The sequence below is a fragment of the Caloenas nicobarica genome, chromosome 1, assembly GCF_036013445.1.
Source record: "Caloenas nicobarica isolate bCalNic1 chromosome 1, bCalNic1.hap1, whole genome shotgun sequence".
Lineage (NCBI taxonomy): Eukaryota > Metazoa > Chordata > Aves > Columbiformes > Columbidae > Caloenas > Caloenas nicobarica.
This window is the reverse complement of record NC_088245.1, coordinates 70,479,494-70,492,041: the sequence shown is the minus strand read 5'-3', so window position 1 is coordinate 70,492,041 and position 12,548 is coordinate 70,479,494.

Here is a 12,548-nt window from a genome sequence, read left to right as displayed (position 1 = left end):
CCTTGAGCAGGTGGGTACCTGCACTTAGCGGGGGCCCTACTAAAAACCAGCAACATAAATAATCTGGTGTTGGTGACTATACTTTGCTTCTTCTGTTCCTGTGACTGTGATTCAGTGGGAAAGTTCTCTCGATTCCTACTTGAACACAGAATGGAGGTGTGCTGCTGTTCTTTGTGCTGTTCGTCCAATACTAATACTGCTGAAATGCAGAGGATGAAATGGGAAGTGTTCAGCCCTGCAGTGACCAGAGGTGAGTTTCTAAGGTGGTCTTCAGACCCTGGAAATGAATTGAAGCCTTTTTACTTGCGGTGGGGCTTGCTATGAAGCCAACAACAGGGAAACAGTTTGCTGCTGTGTGTGAAAACCAGTCTGTGGAGAAGAAAGCAGCTTACCTGGTGTGCACAGATGGGTACAGGTAACTGGGGTCAGCAAGGACTGGTCTTTCAACCTCTAACATTACATAACGTGAAGGATTAGACGCCCTTAAATTGGGTTGATGAATTTAAATGGAGTTTATACTGAACTTCTGCATTGACAGGCTAAACTTGTTACTTACTGATCAGCTGGCTTCCTTTCATTTCTTTACAGATACCGAGGAAAGCTGCTTCATTAAGGCTCCTCTTTCCACATTTGAAGCAGTTTGTAAATGTGCAGGTGTATCTGGGCAAAGTTTCATGACTAGGAGTTTTCCAACAAACATGAAATCTTCATAACATACAATCCTGGGAAACTTAAGATTTCTCAATAACGTAAAAACAAGCTTTGGTCAAAATGGCTCTACGTCAAGTTTCATTTTACATAAGCAGCCTTTGTTCAAAACAAAGATAAGCAAAGTGTTTCAGTGTTACTCAGAAGTAAAAATTTCTGAATTCAAATAGTCACAATAAAATGTTTGGAAAACTAGTAAATTTTTTTTTTTTTTTTTGAGAAAGCCAGCTAACTGGAAAAATCTTTGGCTAGCCAACCATTATTGACATCAGTCATGATTACCACCTAAACAGTAAATTTAAAAAGGGCACGTTTCAAATCAAAAGTACAGAGATTGTAGTGGTAGCTTGGGGAACTGCTCAAGGCTTTTGTTTAAAAGCGTCTATAGATCCTTTTCACAAATCATTCATTCTTAATATACTAGAGGAAATAAGTCATGTACATAGGAAAGAAAAACGGGAATGTGGGCTTTTGCATAGACTCCTCGAGCTTCTTGTGAAATGCATCTTCCTAAAGGGTTCCTGAATACTAATTGATGAGCACAGCCAAAGAAGGTAGAGAAGTTTTAATTATGACTGTTAATGGAGTTAGTAGCAGAGGGTGAGACTGGAGTTCATGCTTAATGGTAGTGCCTGTTTATTTCAAGAAGGCAAGTTATATAGCAGGGGACTATCCTGTTGATGCTTTAAATAGCTTGAACTTTTCTGTAATTGCCTTGTCCTGAATTTTGTGAGTCATTCCATTATTACTTCTTGGAGCCAGAGTAACCAACTTAAAAATGTGCATCCTTCAGCTAGAAAATGAGTGGAGACCTAATATGTTTTCCTCCTTAAGTCAGTAACTTTTGTCAAATATTTCAAAACACATTAGCGATTACTGTGCTTCCCTTAATTTAAAAGGCTTCTTTTTCTTTCTTGCCTACCCTCAAGCAGGTTAATTAACATTTTGCTCTTGCTGACAGGGTAAATATCTTATGGGAACATCTACTTATTTTGCCACTTTTGGGTAATATTCTTCCCATAGGCATTTTTGACTCTTCCTCTATAATTCGCTTTACCTTCTGTAATATATTTGTAGGTGATTAAAATTTAGACCCATCCCAAGAAACCTGTCTTTATGATTATTTTCTTTAAGTTATTGTTAACAAATTCTTCTTGTATTAACTCTTGCATAGGGCAAGCAGAGAGTACAATAGTGTGTAACCGTGAAAAATACCAAAGGGTGAAACCATTCAGGTTCTCCAAAGAGCTCCTATGATAATGAAGTAACTTAAAAACTTGCAAGCCGGAATCTCCTAATTAAGACTTTGTAAAACACACTAAATTAGTGCAAACACATCTGCCAGTGGCTGGGGGAGTGTAAGCAGTCAAGCGTGTTCTGCAGTTGCTCTGTTGTGTTCTTTCCATGTGTACCTGCCCTTGACATTGTTGGAGACAGGATACTGGCTCAGGTGATCTTACAGCCTGTCCTTTTCCTTTCAGCTTTATTACATCAGGTGTAAACTTCTCTAAGCATGTAAAAGTAAATCACTAATTTTTGAAGCTTCTGAAATTAATTGTAAGCCTCTTTTCTTTAAATCTGTGTATAGTACTGGTCTTTTAAAGTCTCTGAATTGATACTGAGATTAAAACTTTATTCTTGCTCTTCTAATAAAGTGACACTTGTACATTTGTAGAGTAATTTGTTACAGTTTATTGGGATCATGGGAAAGGAGAGCTGCTCATATAGATGGTTCTGTTAGGGATAGTCACAAAATATAAATACTTGAGAGATTACTCAGTAGTGGGCAATGAATGTTTTGTCCTTGTGAAATGCCAGTCTCTAATTAGCAGCCGGAGACAGGGCCTTAACTACAGGGTGGATTTTCAGCAGTAGCTGCCAAGAGAGGCTGTGAAAGCAGATGGAGCTGTTAAACACATCAGCAGGATGATAAGAATTTAAACTGATAAGAAAAAGCTACATTGCTTTTGAACGCCTTTGTAAGAAAAGGTGGCCACGAAGCTGGTGAGGGGCCTGGAGCACAAGTCTTTTATAAGGAGTGGTTGAGGGAGCTGGGGCTGTTTAGCCTGGAGAGAAGGAGGCTGAGGGGAGACCTTATCGCTGTCTACAACTGCCTGAAAGGACGTTGTAGCGTGGAGGGTGTTGGTCTCTTCTCCCAAGTAACAAGTGATAGAACAAGAGGAAATGTCCTCAAGTTGCACCAGGGGAGGTTTAGATTGGATATTAGGAAAAAATTCTTCTCGGACAGGGTCGTTAGGCATTGGAACAAGCTGCCCAGGGAAGTGGTGGAGTCACCAGCCCTGAAGGTGTTTAAAAGGCGTTTAGACGAGGTTCTTAGGGACATGGTTTAGTGCTAAAGTTAGGTTATGGTTGGACTCTGATCCTGAGGGTCTCTTCCAACTGAAATGATTCTATGATTCTATAAAATAGTGCTGAAATAAATGTTAGAAACATGTCAGCTTGCCCACCTAATGACCTGTAGTCAGATCTGAGAGACCCAGTGCATACTTTAAAATTAGCTTTTCAACTGGTGGAAGTTAAAACAAAAGCTATCTTGGCAGGCTTTTTCAGCCAACCAGTAGGAGATGAAAAGGTGACTCTGGAGATCACCAAGATCAAGAGGAAACTCAGTCCCCAGCTTTCTAACCTAATGCTTTCTTTTGCTGAAGAGTCCAGTGGTATTCTGCTCCTAAAAAGTGGTGCTTCAAAAGATATGGGTGGTGTGACCTCCTTTGCTAAAGTCGTCGTTCATGTTTAAGCAATGCTTTACCAGACCGGCCTTGACTTGGAAAAGGTGACAGAAGAGACAAAGAGGAGTTCAAAGTTCCCTGCATTATAGTCCACTTGTTCCTCAGTTTTGGCTCCACCAACATCATCTCCTAGCAGGTCTGCTAAATGTCTAGCAGCCATCAGGCATGCCCTTTGGCTGAGCGCACTGGTAGTATCACAGTTTCTTTCCTCTAAAGTATCAGACCTTTTTCAAGACATTTGCTCTATTCCCACACTTCTCTGTTGGTTTCTGTTTTCCAGACATAGCCCTGTCTCTGCAACAGGAGGAGGGTGGGGTTTTTTCCCCCCCCTCTTTTTTTTCCAAGTACAGAATTTAGATCAGATGCATTCTCTATCCAAGCTTTTGGTATTTCATGAGACTGCCTCAGATCCACAGCCCACATGCCTGGACCTGAAATATGTCAGATTTTCCCCAGATGTGTCCCTCTTGTGAGGGCTTTGGCCATGAGCCTGAGGTTTTTGGATATGTAGTAATCCCAGGCAAATGGCAGCTACATGAGCACAAATCAAGTGCAGAATATGTGAGCTGTTTCCCTGACATCCATAGATATGGCAAACCCGACATGTGGTAAATCCAGTGCTGTTTGGGCAGGTCTCCTTTGCTGAGATCACTCTAGTGTCACTTGCAAACACCTCTGGGACGTCCTGGTGTGCAGGGAGCCCTGTGTGAGTCTACAAATGTCCTACCTGAGCTCTAGAAGCTCGTAGTGGGGCCCCTGAGAGCACAATCGGAGAAAAATAGCAGAGGCCTTGAGAAGAAATTTGGGAATGTTTGCATTGGCATTCAGGAATATTTAGCCTCTTTGTAAGGTGTTTGGTTGTTTTATTATTGGCATCAGTGTGGATGTGTATGTAGTACAAGAAATTTTTTACAATGAGTGTGGTAAAACACTGGCCCAGGTTGCCCAGAGAGGCGGTAGATGCTCCATCCCTGGAGACATTCCAGGCCAGGCTGGACGGGGCTCTGAGCAACCTGATCTAGTTGAAGGTGTCCCTGCTCATTGCAGGGGGCTGGACTAGGTGAGCTTTGAATGTCCCTTCCAACACAAACTATTCTATGATTCTGTGAATGTGGGCACAGGAGGATACCAGGATGAAAACATAAATCGTGTATGGGCAATTACTGGTCTCTAAAGGAGTGCATTTGAGGGCCAGGCAGAACTCCTTTTGGGGCATGATTGGATGTGAGGTTCTTTGATGCCCAGTTGGTTGATCAAGCCATAGCTAAACCAAAGAGGGTTCGATGCACTAGACTTGTCTGTGGTAAGTCATGAATGTATTTTGGAAGAGCTAGCTATTGAAAAGTGAATTTACTGAATTTAAAAGTTGAGGTAAAAAAGAAGGTTTTACTTTAGAAGGGCAGGAATCACAAAATTAATCTAATAAGGTCACCTATACTTACAAATGATAAAATTATTTTTATAAGGTCAGTTATACTTAAGAATCACAAAATTAGTTAATAAGGTCAGATATATTTAGGAGCCTTAAACTGACGTATGTGGAAGAAAGGGGGGAAAGTTTTACGTGTTTAAACCAGAGACGTAAAAATTATCTAGAAGTTACATCCCAAACAGGCAAAAATTACAGGGAGAGTCTGTAGGCCCAGTTAGAGCAATAATCATCTCAGAACAAGTTACTGATTCTGGGAAGAGCACCTACAAGGAGTAGAAAGAAAGTTATATCATATAGAACATTGTATCTTAGATATGCAATGATGATGCAAAATAAAGTTAGAAAAGTAGCACAAACATCTTGAGATGTGTATATCAAAACAGAGAACAAGGAAAGGAGTATCAGAAATGTTGCAGTATGTAGATGGAATAGAGATTAGATAGTCTTAAATTATATCCCCAGAATGAATTATTTCATTTACAGCAGTATTGAACACAAGGCGGATAATGGGAATGAGGATAGGGAAAATACCACGTTTAAAGCCAAGAATTAAAGAATTTAATATGCTTCTGTCAGGGGAAATGACTAATCTTTATCCCAGAATTCTGAAAACACATCTAAAATTACATATCTGTAAGCAAGTATTTTAAATAGATCTGTCAAGATGGGTGTGGAACCGTATGACTAGAGAATACGAAATAAAATATTTTTTAATTTGAGAACAGAGGACGAAGTAATCTTACAGAACTGTTAATGTGACCTTAATAACATTCAGGACTTTCGAAGAAATTCTGAAGGAGAATCTAATTACAGACAAGAGAGGTAGAAGAAACCTGCAATATAATTAAATGAGTTCTTTACCATGAGTAGTTCACACCAGACTAAACTGATAGTTCTTTGATGAAACAACTTTTCTTTGCCTAGACATCAGTTATGGAACATAATCTGGATGAATTTTAATTGAACACTTGACACAATGCCACGATGGATGGAAACCATCAGCTCAACTGGAAAAGATAGATATTACTAGGAAAAAAAAAAAAAAGGCGAAGTAGGTATGCAAGCGATTTATGGGCATATGAGTAAGTAGTAATGTCCAAGGTCAACTGCTGAGCTGGAGTAAAGTTAATATTTAAGTTCCTCGTAGAGCAATTTTTTTTGTAATGACTTTGAATAAAAATATAGGAATGTGAAAATGTTAGTGAGGAAGCATCACCAATAACTATGGGCGTCTGGATATAATGCAGAGGAAGAAATGATGAATTTGAAGAGAGAAATTAAAGACATGGCATGAAACCAGCTACTACAGACTGCAAGCTCAGGCACTTCGATACCAATGACAAGAATTGTCCACTACATGCTGGAAGAACATTGTTGAAAACAACAACAGAGGGAGAACAGCCTGGGTTAATATTAACCTCTGACCTACCATGAGTGGTTGGTGTTGTTGCATTTAGAAAGACAAGTCTGATCCTGAAAGGTGTCTCTGGTCACAGCAAGGAGTCATTAATGCCATTGTACAAGCGGTAATGAGATCTCACCTCCAATGGTATGTGTAATTCTTGCTGCTTTTAAGGAGGGGCTGGGAAATGTAACTCTACCTTGAAAACAGGAAACAATGACCTGGGTTAAATAAATCAGAACCCTTGAGTTATTTAGATAAACACCAACAGCATTTTGTAAAAGATTTCTTCTTACCAATAGATCCAGGAGTTGGTGTTTAATACATGATTAGTTCTGGGGAGAATGAGTAGGCAATATTTCACTTAGGAATGTTGCTGTTTCTAAACTGTGCCTTCCTAAGCATGTTGCTACCCTGTAAGCTAACAAACAAGAATGAAGTTGACTCTTGGGCAGATGAATGGTACAAGTCCTGCATCTTGTTTAAATGCTCAGAGTAGGGCAGAAGATAGGGAGACCTGCTTTACAGAAGGATTTCCAGCTCAGTAAACCACCAAAAAAATAACAGAAGTTGAGGTTAAACTCAGCTAACTTGCCAATCTTACTACTTCTTGAGTCTTAAAATAAGTTCTTCTCCATTCTTAAAACATTTGGGCTATACTTAGGAATGTGCCTTTGCCTCAACAGACAGATTCCTGACTTATGCAGGAACCAGAGGTTCTTTGAATTGTTGGGGATAAGTATTTGCCCAGACTTCCAGAATGGGTTTGTGGTCTTATTCAACCTGCTGTCTGCAGTGTGCAGCTTTCCCTTGCTTCAGCAAAACTGCATAGTTGTCAAGTTACTAAGCAAAATACTCAGATTTCTGTAAGATGTTATCTAGATCAAGAATTTAATGACGCAATGTAGAACAGGATATGTGGTAGGTTAGTGAAGATTTACAAAATTAAAGGAATACAGATTAAAAGGAAGTGCAAGAGTGCTGGAAGGTGTGTGAATCGTCATGCTTCAGGATTTAAAACAGTGTCACAAGGCTTGGAAAAAAACAGGTGCTATTTTATCATTATTGGGACCATCCATTCAGATGCCTGGTACTGGTCACTGTCAGGAACAGGAGTCTGGACCAGGTGTGACTCTTCATGTCATGTCTTCTTCTGTTAGAATGACAGCTCCAGGTAAGAAAATCTTAAGGGTTCTCTCATTTCTTTCAGTAGCCTAATATGCCTCATAACCTTCATCTCCCAGTAGTGTCTAAGACCTGTTTGTGACTAGCACTCTACTCTTTTTTCATGCTTCTTTTGCAAGCATACATGACTCAGAAAACTTCTTTCAACCTTGTGAAAGACATGGGTGTCTGTGTGAAAAGGGTGCAAAAATGTTTTTTGTCTTTCAACTTCAGCATAAATCCTCCATATGAGCCCCTTTCACCCCTGACCATGGACTTTCTCTGAATGCCTGTGATTTTTTTTAAAAGCACAGAATCAGATAAGAAATGTAAAAAAAAACCCAAAAAAGCGGGTGAATCCTGGTTAAATCAAATTAAGGGATGAAGACAAGGGTAGGGGAAGACAGGATGGTGGGTGATGACAAGAACCTAGGAGCAGCCCGCATGGCAGGCAGGAGAGCAGAATGAGTGGTTGCATGAGCTCATGTTATGCTCAGCAGGTGTGGCTTGTGCTAGAAGGCACTTAATGCCTCCTAGTGATGCCTGAAGCATTAACAACATTTCAGCTTGTGCTGGCAAGTCCACCCTAGCCTAGCCCTTCCATAGGAAAACTCAGGGGCTGATTGGTATTTGGCAAAATCCTTTTTTGTTTTGGAGTTGGGCCACACCTATCGTCTGGTACTGTTACCTAAAAAAGAATGAAGGAAAAAATGTTTGAAGGTCTTGCAAGCTTATTACTGTATTCATTTTGAAAGTCAGGGAAGAGGAAAGGATTGCAGGATTACTACTGTGTAAAATCACAGTTTGCAATGAGATGAATATTTTGAGATGTCCTTTGAGAGTCTCCATTCACACTTCTGCTCACGTACTATTCTTTAATGTCACCATTTACAGACACTTCTAAAAAGATTCACTTCACTTTTCAGTTACATTTCCCAGAATTTGTTTGGCCTAGAGATAGGGAACAAGTTCTTTTTTCAGGAGGTATCTGCTTTTAGAAGGGCACCTGAAACAGGCAGTCTGGGTTCCATTGGTTGCCTTTTACCATTATCATCCATGCTGTTGCCTTCAGTGCTGTGCTAAGGTACCTTGAAGATGCTTGGTGTTTTATTTGGGTTCCTCTATGCAGAAAACAGTCTCAGAAATAATTTCTAACAGCACCTCATGATCCATGAAATGTCAGTCTTTGGATTGTTCCTCTTTCTCAGCATTTATTCCTTGCTTTAAGATCTGGTTGCAGTTCCAGTTCACAACAGAGCAAGCTTCCCAGACAAGGAGAGACAACAACAGAACATATCTTTGCGTTTGCCCTGCTCTTGGAAAGAGACATGTCAGAGATGGCTTCTGAGGCCATGGTTGCTCTGCAGCATGATTTCTTCTTCTCTCCCTGTGCACAGCTTACTGTGAAGGAGTCTGAACAGTCCCAAGGCACTACTGAGATTTGAAGCGTGTGGGAGACTAAATTATATAAGTGTTTGGTTTTTTTTCTCATACCTTGCATCTATTAAATTTCTCATATGCTTCAATCCTGTTGCACAGTCCTGCTGCGCTTCTTCACCTTTCGAAGTCCATGAACTCTAAACCTTAGCAATGGGAGGAGAAAGGGATCTTGGAGAACAGAGTTCTTCACCTACCTGACCACCCTCCCATTGAAGCCCACTGTCCTTATGCCCACAAAGTGCAGCAGTACTGTGGTACTTGGTGGAAATACGATGCTTCTCTTGGCATTGTCACCATAGCAGATGCAAATGATGCTCCTGACTATGGCAGAGCTCTGTAGAGCGTCTTTGGTGAGGGTAAGCACTGCAAGGAGATAATCTGTTAGACCCATGGGAACTTGCCATTTTGCAGCTCTCTGGTGATCATTGCAGGAAAGAACTATGAGGATGATATTTGCAATTTATTCAGTCTGTGACCCTGAGCATGGCCCTAGGAATGGAGTTAGAAGATGTATGAGCAGCAATAAGGGAGCAGTAATGGTCATTTACCAAGTATCTTTTACCCTGATATCTTGGAGCCAGGACCACAAATATTTTGTAGCAGGACTGAACTGCTAGACCAGTGGCTTTTCATTGCCTTTAGGCTGCTGAAGAAGTTTCCCAGTAGAGGTGACAATCTCTTCATGGTCAGTTTAGTCCTACTAAGGCTTTGTTTTTCTCATCATCTTTCACAGAACTTGAACAGTTGTGGTGCATGAAACACCCAGAAAGCTGCAATTTATGAGGCTGAAAATCACAGGGCATAGTGGAACACACACATTTTCAGACACAGCTAGTACCATTTATTTACTCAAGTCCTTTGGGAATGAGGGGCTTGGACAGATGACGCAAAATCCACTATTTGGAGAGAAGGAAAAATTTATTGGTACTTTTATAAAAGGAAACAGTATTTGTAATACATAGTTATAAATATTTATAAATATTCTGTGGGACTTAAGACCCACTCAAATAAATAAATAAATATTGCAATATAAATAAGAAATGCTTTCTTACTAGCTGGTGATGGCCAGCATCTCCTTTGAAGAATTAATTCTTCTGACATTTCAATACAGTTTTCTATAGCTACAAATACGATTTTTGATGCAAAATCCATTGTGCATTCACTCTTCGCTTACAGACTAAATGCCCTGGCTATTGGTGGAGTGAATAACCCTTCTTACTTTGTTCTAATGTATGAATATAGAGACAGTATAGAGGTTTAACCCCAACAACATCTCCCATTATTCAAATTGTTTTGGGTCCATTGACTCAGAGTCTTAGAGAACTTTGTGGAGCTTACAACAATTTATGAAAAATGAAAACTTTACTTGTGTAATTGAAGCTCGGAGTTCTCAAGGAGCAAAAGCCAAGAAGGATGGTATAGGAATCAAGTAAAATTATTAAACTAGAACATACAAATAAAATCACAGCTCTCCACTGTGTAGACAGCAAGGTAAGAAGTCTTGCTGTATTTTGAATAAGCAAGAAAATACACAACTATCTGACCACCCTACAATTCTCCTAAATCCAATAGAATCATTCCCTCGCTTTTGAAACTAATCAAAAGCACGATGAGTTTAGAGGATGACAAACAATCTCATAATTTATTACGAGACAGAAACTTTTGGTTTGTCCTGTGCTCCTAAAAACTAATACAAATTGGGAATCACTCCACATAGGAAAACTATTTTAACAGCAGAATCAGGCCCTATGACTTTTCTAACATAACAACTTGGATGTTGTAGATAGAGATACTGTGTATACATGCATATATATATATAAAAAAATATTTTAAATGCTGTCAGTAGGACAGCCTCTGCACTAAATCCAGAACAATTTCAATGAAAGCAAAGAACACACGGGGCCTTATTTTGATTTTGTTACACTGCTATAAGTCCAGTGGCTGCAGTGAATTATTTCACAAGGCAGAAAGAACAGGACCAGAATCTAACCTAACGTCTTTCACATTATTGCTATGAGGACACTTGGGACAAATGTCCCATTTTCAGACTGTTGTCAGGCTGTTAAACATACTAAATAAACAAAACAGAAGAATCTGCATCTTGACATGCAGAAAATGCACACGCACCAAAATAAAAAGCTGTTCTCAATTTTCTACCACACCGGATTTTTCTGCAGCTCATTGGTATCTTGCTATAGATTTCTGTGGAGTAAATCAACAATAACTTTTTCAAAACTACACAGATTTAATACTACAAGAAGATCAAATCAAAATTAAAAGAAATAAGGGAGAAAAATAGCTAGTATGTACACGTTTTTCAGAATCCTTGTGGAAATGAATATACCTCCATTAAAACCAATCAAGCTATACTGAATTCTACCAGCTAACAATTTGACACCTAAATTACCATCAAAAGCTCTGCTCTGCAGATATTGCATCTTAACTAAAGATTTGTAAGCTTCAGATGTATATATGGAGGTTAGATTCTGATAAGTAAACTTACCCATAACATACACCGATCTAGGGAAAAAGTTTTGTCAATATTAGAGATTTCCTGATTAATAGTGATTTCACTCTTACAGGTATAAAGCATCTGATACCTGCTCAGAACTAAATAGAAACATGGATGCTAAACTTAGATTCTCCTTTTCAAAATACAGTCCTCATTTTCATTCATTATATGAGAGTCTCCATGAGCTATTAAGGGTTCGACACCTTTAAGTCATAATTTTGAGGACTTTTTTCCCCTTTTATAGTTCAGCAGTCTGCAAAACAAACCATCCTGTTTAACACAGTATTGATTATTAGTAATCCTGCTACCTCTCTCTGGGTTGCAAATATGCAAAACTAATGAATGTCTCTATGTTATATTTCCATATTGTGATGCTAGAATTTAGTGAATATAGAAATGGGATAGATAAGGACTTGAGAGAATCATAGAATAGAATCATCTGAGAGAACAGTGAGACTCTCCTCTTTTTTCTCAGACCTCAGCTTGGATTCAATAAGCATCAGAAATTACTCTTTCTGCACCAGACCATTTTATCTTGTCCTGTTCCTCTGTCAGTTACTCCTGTTTTCCATGTGTGCTGCTCCTGTGACAGCAAAGCCATCAGTTTTTTATTCCTATGAGTGTGAAAAGAAGCTGAAGCTCCAACTTTACAGCTAAAAACATATATATTAATAGTAGATTTTATATAATAACGTAACACACCATCAGTCCGTTTGTCTGCTGTGCTTGCACAGCCAGGGATGGTGCTAGTGAGAGGATTCCCTGCCTCTGTTAGAATCTCAGATGCTCCAGGTCTCTTGCCAGTTACATCAGGAATGTAACATCATTTTCACATTTCATTCAAGTGAATTCTTTTTTTCACTGATATATACCTAAGGTGATTCAGACCCTAAAACATTTGTATTATTCTTTTCAAAAATGTATCTTCTTTCCAGTAAAACAGAGCCCCAACTAGAAAATATCCAACTTGTTTTTCCAATAAACTTTCATCTATAGGGACAACATTAGAAATTACGGATTTTTTGCCAATGTCTTTCAGGTTTCTAATAGCCATTTTGACACTCAAACAGAGTGTGCCAGACAGTTCCTTTGCCTATTATATTTGTCCATGTCTTCAATTTGCAAATGGCAGGGCCTCAG